Source organism: Rhinatrema bivittatum, chromosome 13 (assembly GCF_901001135.1).
Source record: "Rhinatrema bivittatum chromosome 13, aRhiBiv1.1, whole genome shotgun sequence".
NCBI classification, from domain to species: Eukaryota; Metazoa; Chordata; class Amphibia; order Gymnophiona; family Rhinatrematidae; genus Rhinatrema; species Rhinatrema bivittatum.
The window spans coordinates 82,793,515-82,815,244 of record NC_042627.1 but is presented as its reverse complement, the minus strand read 5'-3'; the positions used below and the strand labels follow the sequence as shown (position 1 = coordinate 82,815,244).

At 44.0% G+C, this 21,730-nt stretch overlaps 1 protein-coding gene across 6 annotated transcripts in view; it reads left to right on the top strand.

Moving 5' to 3' along the window:
* Positions 1–21,730, top strand: part of CTDSPL2 (CTD small phosphatase like 2) — a 127,558-nt gene that overhangs the window by 7,964 nt on the left and 97,864 nt on the right. For 3 of the 6 annotated variants that reach the window (XM_029574686.1, XM_029574687.1, XM_029574681.1), the window contains exon 2: positions 13,736–13,983. The gene's annotated coding sequence lies outside the window, so the exon portion shown is untranslated. Of the gene's footprint in view, positions 1–13,735; positions 13,984–19,174; positions 19,314–21,730 lie in introns of all 6 variants that reach the window. The other 3 variants (XM_029574685.1, XM_029574682.1, XM_029574684.1) reach the window with 3 other exon arrangements.

Sequence of the window (21,730 nt, the reverse complement as noted above, 5' to 3'; positions counted from 1 at the left end):
AGGTCCTTTATAGGATTCTTCATTTGGATGTTAGTTGTCAATTTGAATGTTGGATATTTGAGATTGAGCTGATATGTTTCTCTTTATTAATATCCATTCAGTTTTGTTCATATTTAGACAAAGTTTTAGTTGGTTCAGAAAAGTTTTGATTGATTTGAGGTAATTTACTGTGAGGGATATGGCTTCTTCAATGGTAGTTGTTATAGGGATTAGAAGTTGGATATCGTCGGCATATAGAAAGAAAGTGATTCCAAGATTGGAGATGAAGTGACATAGTGGTAGGAGATAAATATTGAATAGGGTGGCAGATAGCGCAGATCCTTGCGGAACTCCTGTTTCAAGGGGGTAGGGATCAGATGAGAAGTTGTTAAAGGTGACTTTGAAAGACCTGTCTTTTAGAAATTAAGTGAACCAATCAAGGTTATTTCCAGATAGTCCTATGTTGGCAAGGCTTGAAATTAGAATATTGTGATCGACTGTATCAAAAGCAGCAGATAGATCAAGCATAATTAATAGGTGATTCAGTTTGTTGTCAAAGCTTCTAGTTAATTTCTTGGTTAAGTTTATTAGAAGGGTTTCAGTGCTGCGGTTCTTCCTGAAGCCATGTTGTGCGGGGTGGAGTATGTTGTTGTTGTTTTCAAGGTGCTCGTTTAGTTGAAGCAGCACAGCTTTCTCAGTCAGTTTGGCCAGTAAAGGGAGGTTGGAGATTGGGCGATAATTATTCAGGTCTTTGGGGTTCTATATTCTTTTTCTTAGGGATAGGAGTAATAATCGCAGTTTTCAAGTTTTTAGGGAGAGAGCCCTCTTCGAGTGACTTGTTTACAATTGCAGCAAGTGTAGGAGAGATGATGTTAGATAATTCCTTTAGAATTCAGGTAGGAATCGTATCGAGCTCATGTCGAGCTGGGTTAATTTTTTGAAGCATCTTTTCAAGTGCAATGCTGGAAATTGGTTCGAAATTCGACCACGTAGTTGTTGAGGAAGTATTGTGGGGTACGTTAAAAAGAGGAGTGTTATTGAAAGATACTGTGATTTTTGTCAATTTTGGTTTTAGAGAAATTAGCAAGTTCTTGACTTAGGTTATTAGTATCGGAGGTTGGATTGCACATTTTGTTGTTTTCTATTAGGTTTTTTACAATGTTGAAGAGGGAATTTGATTTATTTGTAGCATTTTTGATCTTTAGACTATAGTATTCACGCTTGGCGTTTAGTATTTTTTTCTTGTAATCTGAGAGTTTCGAGCGATAATGTTGCAGGGTTACTTGGCTTTTGGATTTGCGCCATTCTTTTTCCAGTTTTCTGAGATTAGATTTCAAGTTAGCAAGTTCCGAGTTGAACCAGGGGTTGATTTTTGCTCTCTTATGTTTTATCTTCTCTGGATTTATGTTATTTGCTGTTTGTTTTGTAAGATGAAACCAGGAATTGGTGGCATTGCGGATGTTGGATAGATCCAGATTTGTGAGTTGTTTCCCCAATTCTTGTTTGAGAGAGTTGATTTGGAAGGGAGGTCTATATTTGAAAGATAATTGTGTGTTGTAATCAGACAAATTGTTTGTGTTTACTTGAGCATGCATTTAATCAGAAAGTGATCAGACCAGGGAACAGGTTTAATAGATGTTATGGGATTAAAAAAATAATGGTTTGTGAAAATTAGATCTAAGGTGTTGCCAGCTTTGTGAGTGGGGTTGTTTATAATTTGGTTCATGTTGAGGCTGGAGAGTATGTCTAGAAGCGTTTGATAATTTTGGGGTCTAGGTGATGTATTTGTATGGTTGTTGAAGTCGCCAAGTATGATGGAAGGTTTTTTTACATTGATGTTGGTTATTAGGAATTCAATCAAGAAGGAGATCTCATTGTCAAGTAGTTTTGGAGGGCAATATATCAAGCATAATTGGAGGAAGTCAGATTCAAGTAACGCGATTTCAAATTTTGAAGGGAGGTTTAGAGGGATCAGTTTCATATTAAACCTTTTTTTTTATAAGGAGTAGAAGTCTACCGCCTCTGCGGGATTTACGTGGGATGGAAAATACGTCATAATCATTATTGACAGTTCCATCTCTGCATCTAAACGTACATAGAGATACACATAAATACAGTTATATAACTGTATATGTGTATATTTATAAACATGTACATATACACACTCTCCATTCCATATACACCCCAAATTTCAAACTTGTGCCAATTCTTCCCCTTTTTTTGTCCGTTTTCCAGAGCTTAATTTCTAGTGCATTAACCCAGAATGGCGTTCTGCCACCATTTCTTCAGGATCTGAGGAAGCAGAGCTGGTGGTGTAAATGAGTTCTGGCTTCCCTGCAGAAATGGAGCAGAGCCGATGATGGCAACACAGATCATGTCTGGCGCCCCAGCACCTGTAGGAAGCAGAGCAGTAAATATTGGAATGCTGACCCCTCGATGGGGACATCACTGCCTCCTCAGACTACACTATCTCTGCTGCTCTCAAGTCCAGAGATGTGTAGAGCAGAAGTGGCCAACTCTGTTCCTTAAGAGCCGGAAGCAGGCCAGGTTTTCAGGATATCCATAATGAATATGCATGAGATAGATTGACAATGAAGGCAGTGCATGCAGATCTATTTCATACATATTCATTGTGGATATCCTAAAAACCAAGTCTGTTTGTGGCTCTTGAGCACCATTAGCCATCCTTGGTATAGACTTAGGACTAAGCAGGGAACCCCCTCCTGCAAAAGGGGGCAAGAGCTGGGAGACGGACGTCTCCCACACAAAAAGGCACTAAAGAAGGCAAAAATTCCTTCGGAGATTCACTTTCTATAATTTTTAAAAAAACAAGAGCCAAAAGAAGTACTTGCTTGAACCTAAAGAGAATAAAGAGGCTGACTAGCCTACAGCAGAGAACCGAAGGGGAGATGCTGCACCTGCTGGGAGACTAATACTGATCCGGGTACGTACAGGAAAGGACAGGTGAATTCAAAACCAGTGGATTATGCACCTCTACCAGCAGATGGAGACAAAGCAAAGCTGGAAAGCGGAACAAAGGTAATGATTGGTGTATCAAGGGATTCTTTATTGGAACTTGCCCGATTCTGGCCGAGTTTCGCTCACACAGGAGCTGCCTCGGGGGGCTGCTACAAAACAATATTAATTAAAATTACACATTAAAAAATTAAAAACAAACACACATGCCGGGACCCTCTATGCCCAGGGAAGTGATCCCACCGCCCAGAAGCCCCCCACCTTCGGGGACACGGACATCTCAGATGAGGATTCAGAACCCCTGGAGGAAGGGGAATTCCCTCTGGGGACAGAGCCCTACCGAACCATGAGACACTTCTTCACCAAGGACGAGCTTCCAGACCTGGTCACACACATCTTAAAAGAGCTTGCTATCCCGGGCACAAGTGCCTCGGGGGAACCTAAGACGAACCCACTATTAGAGGGACTCCATCAGACCTCCTGCCATTTCCCACTATTACAAGCCGTCCAGCAACTACTTGACCTGGAATGGGATGCCCCAGAATCTAAATTCAAAGGGGGCCGGGCTCTGGCAGCCATGTACCCTCTGGACCCAACCGCCAAAGATCTCCTGGCATGTCCGAAAGTGGATGCCATGGTCTGCGTGGTCTCGAAGTGCACTACTATCCCGGTAGAGGGAAGAGCAGCACTCAAGGATGCTCAAGACAGACGTCTAGAATCTATCCTCAAACAGTCCTTTGACGTCTCCGCTATGTCTTTACAGATTGCGGCCTGCTGTGCAGTGGTGACACGCGCCTGCTTAGCACAGACCAGGAACAACACTCCTGGGGAAGCCCTGGAACCAGCAGTATCATTCCTCGCGGACGCCGCTTCTGATCTGGTACGCACAGCAGCTAGAGGAGTGTCATCTGCTGTGGCAGCCAGAAGACAAATCTGACTCCGAAACTGGTCGGCTGACGCATCCTCCAAAACGAGACTCACAAGGATGCCTTTCAAGGGAACATTTCCTGTTCGGAAGCGAACTAGAAGAAACTGGCCAAACAAATGGGGCGAGTCCCCACTGCCGCAGCTACCCGAGGACAGGAATAAGAGAAACCAGCGATCCTTCCCCCGAACATCCAGGGGCACAGGATCACAGCGCTTCAACCCATATAGAAGCACATATCAAGCGGCCCGCCCCGCAGGCCAGAGCCAGTCCTTTCGGAACAAGCACAACAAAAGGGGAGCCAGCTTGGGCTCCGGCCCCAGCCGCACCCCACAATGAAAATCAGCTGACCCATCCAAAGGAAGAAGCCATAGGGGGCAGACTTGCCCTATTCTACCAAAGATGGGTCAAGATAACACGGACAAGTGGGACCTATCCATCATTCGAGAGGGATATTACCTGGATTTCCACCACTTCCCTCCGGAAAAGTTTGTGGAATCTCCCTGCCATGAACCTTCTAAGAGGACGGCAGTGGAAGCTACACTGACCAGATTGCTAGCCTTACAGGCTATAACACCGGTGCCTCCACAACAAATAAATACTGGACATTATTTTTATCGTCCCCAAGAAAGAAGGAACGTTCAGACCCATCCTGGACCTCAAGGCGGTCAACCGTCACCTGAAGATTCCTCGCTTCCACATGGAAACCCTACGCTCGGTAATAAGAGCGATACAACCTGGAGAGTTCCTTACATCCCTAGATCTGTCAGAAGCCTACCTACACATTCCGATCCATCAAAAGCATCAGCGTTTTCTACGCTTCTCGATCTTGGACCATCACTACCAGTTCCGGGCACTACCTTTCGGGTTAGCCACTGCACCCCAGACGTTCACCAAGATCATAGTGGTGGTGGCAGCAATACTGAGGAAGGAAGGAATCATTGTGCACCCTTAGCTAGACAATTGGCTGATCAGAGCGAAATCCCCAGAGGAAAGCCACCAGGCCACCAACAGAGTCGAAATTCTACTGGAGAGCCTCGGTGGGTGGTCAACACAAACGAGCTCCCTGCAGCACTCCCAATTTCTAGAATACTGGGAGTCCGGTTCGACACCAAACAAGATAAGGTCATCCTGACATCGATGACCCAGTTACGAACCCTGTTGAGCGAACTTCGCCCCACAGCATGGGATTACCTACAAGTTTCTCGGCCTCATGGCATCCACACTGGAAGTAGTGCCATGGGCACGAGCTCACATGAGACCCCTACAATGCTCACTACTATCATGATGGAATCCACTGTCCCAGAACTACACAGTACGGCTTCAGCTCCCGGAGAGTTCAGGCCAAACTACGATGGTGGCTACAAGAAGCCCATCTGAGCCAGGGAACGAGACTATCCTCGCCAATCTGGATCCTATTCACCACGGATGCCAGCCTACGAGGATGGGGAGCACACTGCCAGGAGCTAACCGCCCAAGGGCAATGGAACGTAGAAGAGTCAGGATGGAACATCAATCGCCTAGAAGCCCGGGCAGTCAGACTAGCCTGCCTAAGGTTCGTTCACAGACTCCGAGACAAAGCGGTCAGAGTAATGTCGGACAACGCCACAACAGTGGCCTACATCAACCGTCAGGGAGGAACCAGAAGCCAACAGGTGTCTCTGGAAATAGAACTCCTAATGTCATGGGCGGAAGTGAATCTTCACGAGATCTCGGCCGTCCACATTGCCGGGAAAGACAACGTTGCTGCGGACTACCTCAGCAGAGAAAGTCTAGATCCAGGAGTATGGAGGCTGTCGACCACAGCATTCCAATTGATAGTAAACCGTTGTAGAACACCAACCATGGACCTCCTGGCAAACCAGTCCAATGCCCAAGAACCCAGTTTCTTCAGCCGCAGGCAGGAACCCCAGTCCCAGGGAATCGATGCCCTGGTACAGACCTGGCCACAGGAGACTCTGTTATACGCCTTCCTGCCATGGCCCCTATTGGGCGCAATCATCCACAAGATAGAACACCACAGGGGGCCAGTACTTCTAGTGGCCCCGGACTGGCCAAGAAGACCGTGGTACGCAGACATGCGAAGACTGCTGACAGGGAGCCCCCTGCCACTACCCCCACATAGAGACCTGCTCCAACAGGGACCGATCCGCCATGAGGATCCAGCTCAATTCTCTCTTATGGTCTGACCATTGAGAGGGCTCGCCTAAGGAAGAGCGGGTAATCGGGGGGCATTTAATTGACAACCTACTCCGAGCGCGCAAGTTCTCCACATCCCTAACATACATAAGGATTTGGAGAGTATTTGAAACCTGGTGTGAGGACCGCAACATCATGCCACGCTCGGTCAAAATTCCTGCGATTTTGGAATTCCTGCAGAACGGCCTACAGAAGAGATTGTCTCTCAATTCCATCAAGGTACAGGTAGCTGCATTGTCATGCTACAGAACCAAGAGCGAGAGCGGCAGTATAGCCTCTTACCCAGATGTCTCCCGCTTTCTGAAAGGAGTCAAGCAGATCCGACCACCTCTGAAGTAGCCAGTGCCTCTTTGGAACCTCAACCTGGTCCTAGATTTCCTAGCAGGCACCTCCTTCAGACCTCTCCGCGTCCTGTCTCTCCGACTATTAACACTGAAGACAGCCTTTCTGCTGTCAGTCTGTTCGGCCCATCGTATATCCGAGCTACAAGCACTGTCCTGCCGAGAGCCGTTCCTTAGCTCACCCCGGGGACCCATCCAGTTATGCACCAGTTCCGTCATTCCTCCCCAAAGTGGTGTCTCACTTCCATCTCCTCTAAACTATCTCGCTACCATCGCCAGATGAGCATAAGAATTCGGAAGAGGTTCGAAGTCTACGCCATCTCAACGTCGGCAGGCTCCTAGTCCAATACTTGGAAAGGTCAGAATCCGTACGAAAGACAGATCATCTATTCGTTCTTCACAGCGGGAAGAAGCAAGGGGAAGCGGCCTCGCGAGCAACCATAGCCCGCTGGATCAAAGAAGACATCAAGGCAGCCTACGTAGGAAGCAAGCAAGCCACTACCTTTACCAGTCAAGGCCCATTCTACTAGAGCCTGGGCGGAAACCAAGATGCTGTCACCCGCTGAGATCTGCAGGGGCGGGGACATGGTCCTCCTCCACACCTTCTCCAGGATTTACCGCCTGGATGTTCAGGCCTCAGGAGGACACAGCTTTGCAAGGGCAGTACTAAGTGGGTCACGGGCAGCCTCCCACCCGGATCGGGAGTAGCTTTATACATCCCAGAGGACCTTTCATACCAAAATTCATAGGACAAAGTGGGCTCTGTCCTCAACGTGGAAGTCCACAAAATGCTGGACCCAAGATCAGAAAACAATGGGACTCTTGAAGATCTTTGATCTTCCATCAAATCCAATCAGCGCTCCCACCACATCAAGTTTTTAGATACAGTGCTTGAAAAATCATGGGAAACACCATACTCGATCACACCAGTCCCTAAGAAAGCGGACATGAAGTACAGAATGCAACAATCTACATCATCACCTCAGTTACCTCACACATCTATAGTGGCAGAGTCGGCCATGCCAGTGTGCCAAAAATCCAGGTTACATTCCAGTACGCCACCTGGGAAGGATGATAAGTATCTAAATGACTTTGGAAGAAGATCTTCCAATCATCAATGGTAGGGGCAAGAATACATCAACATCATTCTACATCGTACAATATTTGTATGAATCATCTTACAACAACTAAAGGTTTCCTTCCGATTACAGATTTATTTATTTATTTATCGAGTTTTATATTACTGTCCGGTTTCGCCATCACAACGGTTTACAACGTTTCGATGTTGACAGAGTGTCGAAAAATTCATATGCTTGTTAACATAGTTATCTTAGTCGTTCTAAACATAGTTTGGTTATTAAATTGTACAGGTTAACTTACGTGCTTTGGATTGGTTCTGTATGTTTATAGGGAGGGAAATTGTAGCATAGAGTCATAGGGTATTTTGGTAGGCTTTGGTGACCATCCAAGTTTTTAGTTCTTTTTGAAGGTTTTTAAATTTGTTGTGTTCTCAGTTCGGTTGGGAGTGAGTACCATAGTTCGGGGCTTCCTTAGGGATATGGCTCAAATCCCATGACTCCACCACTGCAACCATTACAGGACATGGAGGAAGGCATTCGACTTCTCCTGAGAATGGTGTATGAAGGTTTCGAGACATCTTCGAGAACCTCCGTGTCGGCTATAGCGGCCAGGCATTTGGCTTGGCTCCGACGCTAGTGCCATAAGAGAAGATATCTGACAAGTTGGCTAACCTACCTTGCCGTGGAGACAACCTTTCGGTAATTGTCTCCAAGAAACAGTTGCCTCAATTAAAAGAGCAGAACGTTAGCAGTTCAAACCTTAACATCTTCTCATACATATGGTGCCTTCTCTCACCGATACTTTGCACCTGCTTGTCGAGCATCGTACCACACAGACGATCATTCGGGGCCTATCCATTGTATAGACCACCTCCTTACCCTCAACCACCTCGACAATCGTCTCAACACCAACAAAGTCGAGGTAGGCCATGCGCACAGTGTCCACAAACTCAGCCAGCCTCCACTACCTCGAAGGCCCCCACCCTCTTTTTAACTCCAGCTAGGCCACCACCCCCCACGGCTGTGGGAGGAAGAATTAGGGCATTCAGTCGAGCCTGGTCACAAATCACAATCGATCGCTGGGTTCTAGAAATAGTTCCTCAGGGCTATCAACTACACTTTCGCTCCAGACCTTCCTTGCCACATTCTCATTCCAAGCACAGGCATGTGCCAATCATCTTCAGTTGACTGAAGAAATATCGACACTTCAACATCAACAAGCAATTCGAGTATTACCCTCAAACCTCCAAATTACAGGGTTTTACTCCCCTTACTTCTTAATTCCCAAAAAATCAGGAGGTCTGCGCCCAATCTCTGGACTTGCGCGAGTTGAACAAACATCTAGTCACTAGAGAAATTCAAAATGGTTCTCCCCGAAAATGATTATTCCCCTTCTGCAACCCAATGATTGGATGTGCTCACTAGACTTGAAGGATGCTTACACTCATATTCCAGTGCACCCCTCTTCATGGCAATACCTCTGTTTCCACTACAAGAAACAACATTACCAATACAAGGTTCTCCCCTTCGCCCTCTTGGCAGCCCCTCGGGTATTCACGAAGTGCATGGCAGTGGTGGTGGCCCACCTTCGAAAGCTGGGAATCCAATTATTTCCCTATCTAGACGACTGGCTCCTAGTAGCCTCAGATTGACTGACCCTACTAACCCACCTGCAACAGACATTTCCTGTCTTCAAGACCTAGGCCTCATTATCAATTACGAAAAGTCAAGCCTACAACCCTCCCGAACACTTCAGTTCTAGGAGCATTATGGACATGACCAAAAGCAGAGCTTTTCTTCCCAAAGACCGAAGGTTACGGCTTCAGATTCTTACCAAACACCTATGTCTACAACAAGACCAACAGCCCACCAAATACTGGGTATTGGGTCATATGGCGACAGCCATTCACATGGTCTGAACACCCGTCTTCACATTCGCCGACTCCAATGTGGACTAAAGCGTCAGTGGTCACAACACTCGCAACCTTTGTCTCGGAAAATCAACTTGACTCCAGACATGATCATGGACTTATGAATCGGTGGTTAAAACCGCAGGTGCGTAAAAAAGGAGCACTTTTCTCCAATGCCACCTCACAACACAGTTCTCACAACAGACGCTTCCCACAAAGGATGGGGAGCTCACCTTGACCACCTACAAACACAGGGCTTATGGACCCCTCATGAACAGTCATATCAGATCAGTCTTCTCGAACTAGAGCGATTCGATATGCCCTCAAAACCTTTCGTGCAACCTTGCAAGGGAAAAGAGTCATGATATACATGGACAATCAAGTAGCCATGTTTTATATCAACAAACAAGGAGGGTCAAGTTCATGGATACTCTGCAGGGAAGCACTTCTCATATGGGATTGGACGTCTACATCATGCAATCCATCTACAAGCGACATATCTTCCCGGTATAGCCAACACTCGGTGTTGGAACAGATTAAGTCGGAATATTTCACCCTCACGAGTGGTCTCTAAACCAGCAGGTGGCCAATGCCATTTTCACTCAATGGGTGACACCGTCCATGTATCTCTTTGCCACGGAACACAACAGGAAGGTACCTCAGTTCTGCTCACTGTTTTCCCAGTCATCTCCGCAGGCTCAGGAAGCCTTCTTACTCCCATGGTCGGGAAGCCTGACGTACGCATTCCCACCGATCCAGCTCATAACACGCATGCTCCAGAAATGCATAGCTGAGATCGGCAGACCTGATCCTAATTTACCCAGCATGGCCCCGGCAACCTTGGTCCGTGTACCTCCTCCACCTATCAATCGATGCCCCATTCCGTTGGGACACAAAATTGGTCTACTATCCCAAGAACACGGAGCTCTTCCCACCCCATGAAGACCTGACAGCGTGGAGATTGAATGGGCGGTCCTAAAGGCTAAAGGGATATCAGAAGAATCCCAAACATCTTGCTTGTGGCCAGAAAGCCATCTACCAGGAAAGCATACCAATTAAATGGAAGCGCTGTGAGTCCTGGTGCACGACTAATCGCTACGATCTCTTTAATTGCGCTCCAACAGATCTACTAGATTACCTATTCACCTTATACTCAGGGGGCTAGTGATCACTCTGTCCGAATTCACCCTAAGTGCCATCGCAGGCCTACCTCAGGCCACTCAGGGCCACCCAATATCCCAACACCACTGGTTTCTAGATCATAGGGGCCTTTTATCATCTCCGACCCCCACTATCCAAGCCTCCAGTGGCCTGGAATCTCAACCTAGTCCTAGAGCAATAATGCTCCCTCCATTCGAACCATTGGACTCAGCACATGTGAAATACCTCACATGGAAAATGGTGTTCCTGATCACTGTAACCTCAGCTCGCCGAGTCGGTGAACTACAAGCACTCGACATTATAAGCCTTATCTTCAGTTCCTTCCACCACAAGGCAGTTTACGGACTCACCCATCCTTCTTTCCGAAGGTGGTCTCAGCCTTTCACCCTCAACCAATCCATAGAAGTCCCTACATTTTTTTCCAAAACCACACACAATGACAGAGAGAAGTTGCTCCACACCCTGGACTGTAAATGGGTGCTAGCCTTCTTTAAGACTAGAATGTAAACCTATACCCAAATGCACCCTGGTCTGCCAGTGGCATAACGGATGATTTCTAGCTGGATAGCACAATACATTCAATTCTGTTACAACAAAAGGGGACATAGCACTGCAGGTGAAACCAATGCTCATCAACTGCGAGCAATCTCCACTTCGTTGGCCCATCTATGTCCAGTTCCACCTCTCAACATCTGTAAAATGACCACATGGTCATCTCTACATTCTTTCACATCCCATTACTGTTCAGGACCAGCAAACATCTCAAGATGCCAAGCTGGGACAAACATCTTGGATACTTTAGCATCAAACTTTGCAATTGGCTGTCCACGCCAAGTAAGTCACGCAAAAAAAATAACTTAAAGTATATATAACTTAGCGTGACGGGGAGCTTGGGACTACCATGACAGCATGGCTAATTCAGCCCTGCTATCGACGGGAAAAAAGCAGGTTTGCTTACCATAAACGGTGTCTCCGTAGATAGCAGGATGAATTAGCCATGCTGACCGGCCCCACCTCCCTGGACAGCCTTTTTTCGTACTGCTATTATTCAGACTGAGGAGATTCTGTCTCCTGCGCGGGAACACACGCGCAGCCGCACAGAGCTAAGCTCCTGTATGGCTTTGGAAAGCCTCTGCCTCCGACGCCTGACTGACAGTTCCATGACAGCATGGCTAATTCATCCTGCTATTACGGAGACACCGTTTACGGTAGCCAAACTTGCTTTTTTCTGCTTTTCTGTACGCTTTACCGGGTTGCTCAGAAATGAATGCCTGCCCTTGGATAGGCGTTAATTTCTGAGCATAAAATGTGCAGCTTGGCCGCACATTTTACTTTCAGTATCCCAGGGACTAACTAATAGCCTCATCAACATGCATTTGCATATAATGAGCACTATTAGTTTCGAGGGGGGGGGGGGGGGGGGGAGGGTTGGCCAACGTTTTCAACTCGCTAAACACTTACTGTATAAGAGTTAATAGACGCATGTTGAAAACGTGCAGCCAATTGCAGGTAAACGGGTGAGCACGGCTGAGCGCCCCTTACTGTATCAGCCCGTATGTGCATTAGTATACACTACGTTTTAGATCTTGCCCTTTATTCCCATTTGCTTACAAGTGTTTGTTTTACTCAAGTGCCTTTTTCACCCGTCACCAGCGATCCTAATTTAAAGCCGCCTATGTAGGTTTGCCAGTCTGTTCTGAAAGACAGTTCACCCCTTCTTCCATAAGTGGACACCATCTCTGACATCCCCTTATACTCCAGGAAGCCAAAACACTCTCATCAGCGACATGAATGCAGCTTCTATGACTTAAGCCTCAGCTGGCAGAATTGAGGAGAAAACCCCCGGCCATACCTACTTGCTCTCAGCTTTTGCTTGCTCTCTCATCCCTCAGCCCCTTTGCTCATTTTCTAATCCCTTCAGCTGCCCATTGCTCTCTCACCCCTCCTACCCTTTTATTTGCTATCTCACACTGCCCCCCTTTACCCCATTCATTTTTTTTTGTTCCTCCCCATCCTCTCTCTTGCTCATTATCTCTCTTGTTTTTCCTTTGTCTCCTTCCCCATCCTTCCTTTGCTCCTTTTCTCCCTTGTGAGGCCTCCAGCTAGCAAGAGAAAAGCAGGGGAGATTCTTCTTACCTGCAACTGCCCGCCTCATAAAACTTTGTTCCATGCGGGTCCCATGAGACTGAGTTCCCTGTGGTTCAGTCTTTGGAGGGAAGAACTACTGCTGCTGTTTTCTTCCTGCCAAGGATAGCGCCTGGGGTTCCCACAGAAGAGGTTTCCGGCAGTAATACACCACTGCTGTGGAAGCCCACACCACAGGTATTCATGTCAGGGCTGGGGTGTGGCAGGCACCCTTTTGCCTGTGGCAATCTATTCAGCTGCACAGCTCCACACCCTGAAAGCAGGCCTCGAGCACCTGCTCTTTACTTAGTGTTGGGCACATTTGAGTTAAGCATTAAATGATGATCTACCCCTCTGGCTAAAAATCTAGATGTTTCTTTTACTCGTACCTTTGTCAGGCTTAGTAGAAAAATGTTTTATAATCCCTGTTAGACAGGGCTGCTAGCAAATGATGTTTTTCCAGTTAGTAAATACACATTCCTAAAATACGGAATGGGAATGATTTGCTAAACAAGATGATCCAGTATGGCATATCTTATGTTCATATGTACGCAAAGAATTAAAGACAGTAGTATAACAGCCCCGACTTACCGGGAAGGAAAAGAAAATACTCTAATCATTAAAAAAAATATATATATAACATGCAGAGGAAGGACCATTTTGTTTTTTGGGGGGTTTTTTTTTAAGACATTTTGTAGATATTTCTTTTGGGAACACTGCTACTTTAAAATGCTCAAAAAGAATATAAGTGAGTATTTTGTGACAAATGATAACTAGAACAGAGACTGGGAAATTCTGAGATGTTGGGATAATCAGAAGTTTTTCTGTTGCTGCTATTCTTCTTGGGAAATGTGTGTGGATGAAAGTTCTGAAGAACATAGCATGTGCCATACTCTGCTTTTATGCTCTCCAGATTTTTATATTAGGGTCCCTAGTTAGCACAGAATTCTGCAGTGAGACTCTTCTTTTTATATAATTGTTATACTGCCCATCATCGCTTGTACTCAAGAGTTGCATTTTTCGTCTTTGTGAACTTTGTAGCGGCAAGTTTTCAGACGAGCGGTGAAGCCTGTATCTCTGCTGCAGAAGCTGTCCGTGATGTGTGTCAGGAAACGTGGGCACCATGATTACAACAGATAGAAGTAGCATCTATTAGAGAAGCAGAGAAAGCTGGACCAGCAGGCCAAGGACAACCAGGTGAGACCCACCCAGAGCCACCAGATGTGCAGAGCAGCTGCTCTGTGAAAGCCATCCGAGGCCTGTACAAGGGAAGAGTAGCACCCCAAAGAGTGAGTAAGACATTTCCTTCCCTCCTGGGCTCAGGGCAGATTTTTATCTCTATACTGCTTCAGACAGGGTATCTGATACATGGTTAAAATGGCCTTTGTGATCTGAACAAAGTATGTACACAAGCAAAACACAAATTAATTTTAAAATACACTGGGCAGCATTTCAAATAGTAAACATGATTTAGAGTAGACAACAGATTTAAGTTTACATTTATTTCCATTTTAAGTAGCTTTTCTTCTCCCATTGAAGCCTTCAGGCATCACAAATGACACCTCAGTCCTGTGTATCTGCAGTGGCCTGTTACTGACTGTAATTCTGTCCAGTTGTATGTAAGTTTTGTAATGTGTACAAACATGACTTCTAGGAGGAACAGATGGGAAACCACTTACAGATTCTTAATCATTACTGTAAAACATTTCATTTTGTACAGATTGCATGCTAGTACTCAGCACGTGAACATTTGATTCTGTTAAATGCAGCAAAGAACATTAATCATTCAGTTCCCTAAATGACACTACTGATGAATATCTGAGTGTTAGGAGTAAGTAAAGGCTTCTTTGTAGGTAACTCATGTGATAGTTAAATTTTGTAGCATCCACTGTGTTTTAAAAAAAAAAATGCAAGGAGTCATAAAAATAACAACATACAGCCAGCTACAAGCAGAGCTTAGAAAAGGAAATGTCTGTCATCAAGAGGATTGAAGGTAATGGTTGCTAAGCCCATTAGGGATATTTATAACTTGTAGCTTGATATCCGGGATATAGAGTGGGCCAAACAACTTTGGCACCAGGGTTTAGATGAATTAAATTGTGCCTTAAAGTATAGCTAATATGTATCATTCTGAAATTCAATCTCCTGCTTATAAAAGCTGATTAAATTTTACATGTCCTTACTCACAGGTTTGCTAATGTTTAGTTTTTTGAAATATTTGAGTTTCCTTATTCCATATTTCAAAATGCTGTTGCTTTGGGCAGCTGCTGTGGTTGGATTTCAGATGGTGTTTTCTGCTTTTGAGTTCTGAATGTGAAACACAGACATCTACTGATGCCTTTCAGTGATGTCATTTGAGACACTTGCCAACACAGCTGCTCCCAGGACAGCTATTAAAGAATTACTTATAAAACTTCAAAAATAATGTGGAAGTCAGATTTTTAGTTTTGTATTTGCTGGCAGTTGACTGCTCATCTTGGGAAAGATTGCAGTCCTGTCCTGTGTGTGATGAATGGAGTTGGTGAAAAACCAGGACATCCTAAGAATGAGTTACACAGCAAACAGTTGCCTGGTATAAATGAAATGCATTACTCTGTCAACTGTAAGCCACCATGTTATCAAGGAAACCATCATTACTGAGTATGCTGGGGAGCCATGTGCCTGTGTAATAGGTGTGTGCATTCGTTTTGAACAAATGTGCATTCCGCAACGTATAGGTCCCTATTTTGTTGCATTCATGGGTCCGCGAAATGCATGGCGAATCCCCACGAATGCAATGTATTATTACCGAATTTCTCCCCCCATCTTAAGGAGCGAATTTAAACAAAACTAACTAAAACCCTCACCCTCCTGACCCCCCCCCCCCCCCCGAAGACTTGCCAAAAGTCCCTGGTGACCCAGCGGGGGTCCTGGAGCGATCTCCTGCACTCGCCCCGTCGGCTGCCGGTATTCAAAATGGCGCCGATAGCCTTTGCCCTTACTATGTCACAGGGGCTACCGATGTCATTGGTTGGCCCCTGTCACATGGTACGAGTAATGGATGGCCGGCGCCATCTTGTGCTCCTATCATGTGACAGGGGTCAATCAATGGCACTGGTAGCCCCTGTGACATAGTAAGGGCAAAGGCTATTGGCACCATTTTGAATACCGGCAGCCGATGGCGCGAGTGCAGGAGATCGCTCCAGGACCCCCGCTGGACCACCAGGGACTTTTGGCAAGTCTTGGGGGGGTCAGGAGGGTGGGGGGGTTGTAGTTAATTAAATTTAAAGGGTTGGGGTGGAGTTTTATTTTGTTTTTACAACTTTAATGGGAAACAAATACCGAATTCAACTAATGGACGGATCGGGTGCCCCCCCCATTGACCGAATGCAACGTATTTGGGTCCCGACGAATACCGAATCCAACGAATACTTTACGTCTGCGCATCCCTACTGTGTAATACTGTGCAGAGGCTTTTCCCATGTTCGGGGATATCCATTACATAATGTCATTAAGTTTGTGAAACGGGCAGTACACCCCTGTCACTTCTTTGAGCAACTTTAAAGCATTAGTAGCAACTTGCCATTGGTTCTGTGCATGCTTCATTGGGCTTTAATATGTTTGATCAAATATATTTAATAGTTTTTCTACTTTGGCACCTGTTTTATTTATACATTTTTATATACCGACATTAGATCAGTGATGTCACATCGGTTTATAGATAAACGGAAATGAAATAAGCGGGGGGGGTACTTATTTCTTACAATGCAACTTAATGAAACTTAAATTCTTGCGTAGTAGCATGGGATCCTCTTAGTGTTTGAGTATTTGCCACATATTTGTAGCCTGGATTGGCCACTGTTGGAAACAGGATGCTGGGCTTGATGGACCCTTAGTCTGACCCAGTATGGCAATTTCTTATGCTCTTAAAACATACAAAAATGATGTATGTTGAAATTGTCAGTTCCGTGTGCTGCGGCAGTCAGAATTTGAAATGAAGTTGGCCATAGAGGCAAAAACTCATAATAAAAACTTTTTTAAATATATCTGAAGCAAGACACCTGTGAGGGAGTCGGTTGGACCGTTAGATGACAGAGGGGGTTAAAGGGACACTTAGGGAAGATAAAGCCATTGCAGAAAGACTAAATTAATTCTTTGCCTCCGTGTTTACTATTGAAGATGTTGGGGAGATAGTGGTTCCGGAGATAGTTTTCAAGGGTGATGAGTCAGACGAACTGAACCAAATCATTGTCAGTCTGGCCTACTACATCTTCCAGGTTCACAAACTAAAGAGTAGTAAATCGCCTGGTCCGGATGGCATGCATCCTAGTGTACTGGAGGAACTAAAAAATGAAATTTCTGATCTATTAGTTAAAATTTGTAACATATCATTAAAATCATCCATTGTACCTGAAGACTGGAGGGTGGCCAATGTAACTCCAATATTTAAAAAGGGCTCCAGGTGCGATCCGGGAAACTATAGACCAGTGAGCCTGACTTCAGTGCCGGGAAAAATACTGGAAACTATTCTAAAGATCAAAATCGTAGAGCATATAGAAAGACATGATTTAATGGAACCCAGTCAATATGGATTTACCCAAGGGAAGTCTTGTCTAACAAATCTGCTTCTTTTTTTTGAAGGGGTTAATAAACATGTGTATAAAGGTGAACCGGTAAGAACATAAGAACATGCCATACTGGGTCAGACCAAGGGTCCATCAAGCCCAGCATCCTTTTTCCAACAGTGGCCAATCCAGGCCATAAGATCCTGGCAAGTACCCAAAAACTAAGTCTATTCCATGTAACCATTGCTAATGGCAGTGGCTATTCTCTAAGTGAACTTAATAGCAGGTAATGGACTTCTCCTCCAAGAACTTATCCAATCCTTTTTTAAACACAGCTATACTAACTGCACTAACCACGTCCTCTGGCAACAAATTCCAGAGTTTAATTGTGCGTTGAGTGAAAAAGAACTTTCTCCGATTAGTTTTAAATGTGCCCCATGCTAACTTCATGGAGTGCCCCCTAGTCTTTCTATTATCCGAAAGAGTAAATAACCGATTCACATCTACCCGTTCTAGACCTCTCATGATCTTAAACACCTCTATCATATCCCCCCTCAGTCATCTCTTCTCCAAGCTGAAAAGTCCTAACCTCTTTAGTCTTTCCTCATAGGGGAGTTGTTCATTTCCCTTATCATTTTGGTAGCCCTTCTCTGTACCTTCTCCATCACAATTATACCTTTTTTGAGATGCGGCGACCAGACTTGTACACAGTATTGAAGGTGTGGTCTCACCATGGGGCGATACAGAGGCATTATGACATTTTCCGTTTTATTCACCATTCCCTTCCTAATAATTCCTAACATTGCTTGCTTTTTTTGACTGCCGCAGCACACTGAACCGACGATTTCAATGTGTTATCCACTATGACACCTAGATCTTTTTCCTGGGTGGTAGCTCCTAATATGGAACCTAACATTGTGTAATTATAGCATGGGTTATTTTTCCCTATATGCATCACCTTGCACTTATCCGCATTAAATTTCATCTGCATTTCGTTGCCCAATCTCATTTTCATTCGCAATAGGACAATGCACTGGTTGTGCACTGCTGCCTTTTCATAGGGAGGGCTATTGCTGTTTGAGTTCTTGGAATTAGTGTTGCGATGGTATGCTATACATGTGCTGAGTGGTTTTTTTTTTTTTTAAGGTTTTGTATTTTACAATGCATCTGGTAGTAAGAGAGTTTGTGTTTTTATTACTGAGATAGCACCAGAATCAGAATATCTTTTTTTATATAACGAGTCGAATTTGAAATATCCTAGTTCTGATCTGCATCCATTGTTTGAGGATGGGGGTGAGGGGGGCAGGTTCCTTGGATGCAGAGTATGTTTACATTTAGTCCCGTGATGGTCAAATGTTCAGTGTGTCATGCCTGTAGGCTTTATCTACCAGGTGTGTCCCAATAGAAAAAAGGTTGAGAACCACTGCCCTATAGAGGTTCAACAATCAGCTATACAAGTGGGGTCCCAGTCATTATATATGGAAATGTAGAATGAAGTGTGAGACTATTGGTGGTGGTTAAATTTGCACTTATGTAAATAAAACTACAACACTCAGGGACTAACCGGGTCTTTACAGCAGGTTAGTGGTGGCAGAGTACCATCCATATGTTCAGGCAACAGCCATGATAGTATTGGTATTTATTTAGATTGCAATCTTTGTGCTTAGACATGAGAAGGTAAGGGGATTGGGTAAGAACTAAATAGATCTTGCATGTTCAGCTCCCTATGATGGTAGAGTATAAAGGAGGAAAATGTGGTCATGCTCAATAGCAATATGCCTTCGATAGCTTTTGTGTGGTCCACTGATTTTGGGACAAAACTAGATGGGGATGATTTATATGACAGTCTGGTCATGCTCAATAGCAATATGTCTTCGATACTGATACAGGAACAACATATGAGACTTATTCATAGGCTTATTATTTCTACTCATAGGGCATACCAAATGCAGTTAACTGAGAGTCTGGGGTGTCGGAGATGCCCTGAACTCTGGGCTACCTTAAGTCATGGTCTTTGGGATTGCCCACCTATACAGAAGTTTTGGGAGAAGATCAGGACTTTTTTGCCTGATAAGGTAAAAATTCTTGTTCCAGCGAAGGCGTGTGTGTGTGTGTTGGGAGTACTTTCTGATGATGTGGACTGGTATAACTGTGAAGCTGCGTTTCTGATAAAGGGACTGTGTATTGCAAGGAGATGTATATTGGCCAGATGGGTGGTTGGGGAAACTCCCACGTTAGCTTTCTGGCACTCTGAGATGATAAAGCTTTTATTGATGGATTTTAAATCTTGGTGCCTGGGGGCCGGAGGAAAGACAAGTAAAATATTCCCTAGAATCTGGGGTGCATTCATAGATCACTTGCCTCCCTCTATTAGGGACAGGTTTTCTTTGGCCGAGGAGGGGGCTACTTCCACTAATACCACCTCTGAAACTGTTGGTAAGGACATTACTTCAGAGTGATTATATATTTACAAGATATTTGAGGTATTTTTTCCTGATACTCCCTATAAGGGTATGTTGGCTCTTAGTTTGGGAGGGGTAATTCATTTGTTTCTCTAATGCCAGTTTCATACTTATTTGTTTTGGCTACATAACCACTGGATTTTGTTGTTGCTATTTTATTGGTGAATTGCATGTTACTTTTTGCTATTTATCTGTTTCTTCTGTAAAATGAATAAAGATGTACAAAAAAAAAAAAAGGAGGAAAATGACTGTTCCATAATTGTGGAATAGTCTTCCATCAAATTTGAGGGAGAGGAGGGATCTTTTGAGATTCCAGAAAGTTTAAAAACCTGGTTGATGAATAATGCTGTTCAGTGATGATTATATTTGTTGAGTCTTGGAAGTTTGAGATTTTAACTGTTTTAAATTGTGTTATTTTTGAGTCATGTTGTACATCGTTTAGGAAGATTGTATCAGTTAAATGATTTAAAAATGTTTTAAATAAATAAAAAACTGTCTTGAATCAGGTAAAGCTTACTAGCGTTCTTCTAATCTCATTTTAACTATTTCTCATTACTTCTTTTTCACACATTTTTAATTTTTTCTTCTCTTTTTACATTTAGTCTTCTCACTGTTATTATTATTACGATGTAACATTTCTAACTTTTTGTTATATGTACACCGATGTGATGAGTCTAGTTGAATATCGGTATATAAAAAACAAAAAAATAAATAAATTCTTGCCATTTGGCTGGGATATATCCTTAGCAGTATAGACAAGAATAATAGGGCACACATGGATGGGAAAGTTGATCTTTTTCTGTCATCATCTGCTTTGTTACTATGTTAATCAACTCTTGGTTACACCTCCTGCTCTTGATGTGCTTTCATATCTGAATCACTGATGCGTATGTGGTGGTTTGTTTTTTTTGCATGAAGATTCCCTCTTTGTCCTGTCAGTTTTGCTTCCAAATCTCAGCAAAATGCATTTGAGTACTGAGGAACAAGAAAGCATTAAAATATTTCACTCACCTGAATTGATCACTGATGTAGTGATATATTTTTTGTCGGGGACAGTGTCATCAAATGGGTTTGTTTTGCACTTGCCCTGAAGAGATGAACCTCATTCATAAGTCAGAATGTGTTGGGAATGATTTAAATTTCTCTAATTTACTGTTAATGCTCTTCATAGTTATATTGTGCCAAAGAGAACAGTCTCCTGGAATTTATAAGATGTATTCCATGCATTAAGAAAGGTGGGAGGAAAGCAAAACAATTACTGGCATGGTTAAAAGGTGAGGTGAAAGAGGCTATTTTAGCCAAAAAAAAAATCCTTCAAAAACTATAGACCAGTGAGCCCTTCCATGCCCCTTATTATTTTTGTCGCACTTCTCTGCACTTCTCCAGTGCAACTATATCTTTTTGGAGATGCAACAGAATTGTACATAGTATTCAAGATGTGGTCTCACCATGAAGCGATACATTTGGAAGAAAATAGGAAAAGAATCAGCATTGTCAAGTTAAATGTAAAACATTGATAAGGCAGGCTAAGAGAGAATTTGAAATGAAGTTGGCCGTAGAAGCAACAACTCATAATAAAAACTTTAAAAAATATATCTGAAGCAAGAAAACTGTGAAGGAGTCTGTTGGACCATTAGATGACCAAGTGCTCTTAGGGAAGATAAGGCCATTGCAGAAAGACTAAATTAATTCTTTGCTTCTGTTTACTAATGAGGATGTTTGGGAGATACCGGTTCCAGAGATGGTTTTCAAGGGTGGTGATTCAGATGAACTGAACCAAATCACTGTGAACGTGGAAGATGTAGTAGGCAGGATTGACAAACTAAAGAGTAGTAAATCACCTGGACCGGATGGTATGCATCCCAGGGTTCTGAAGGAACTCAAAAATGAAATTTCAGATCTATTAGTTAAAATTTGTAACTTATCATTAAAGTCATCCATTGTACCTGAAGACTGGAGGGTGGCCAATATAACCCCAATATTTAAAAAGGGTTCCGGGAGCAATCCTGGAAACTACAGACCGGTTAGCC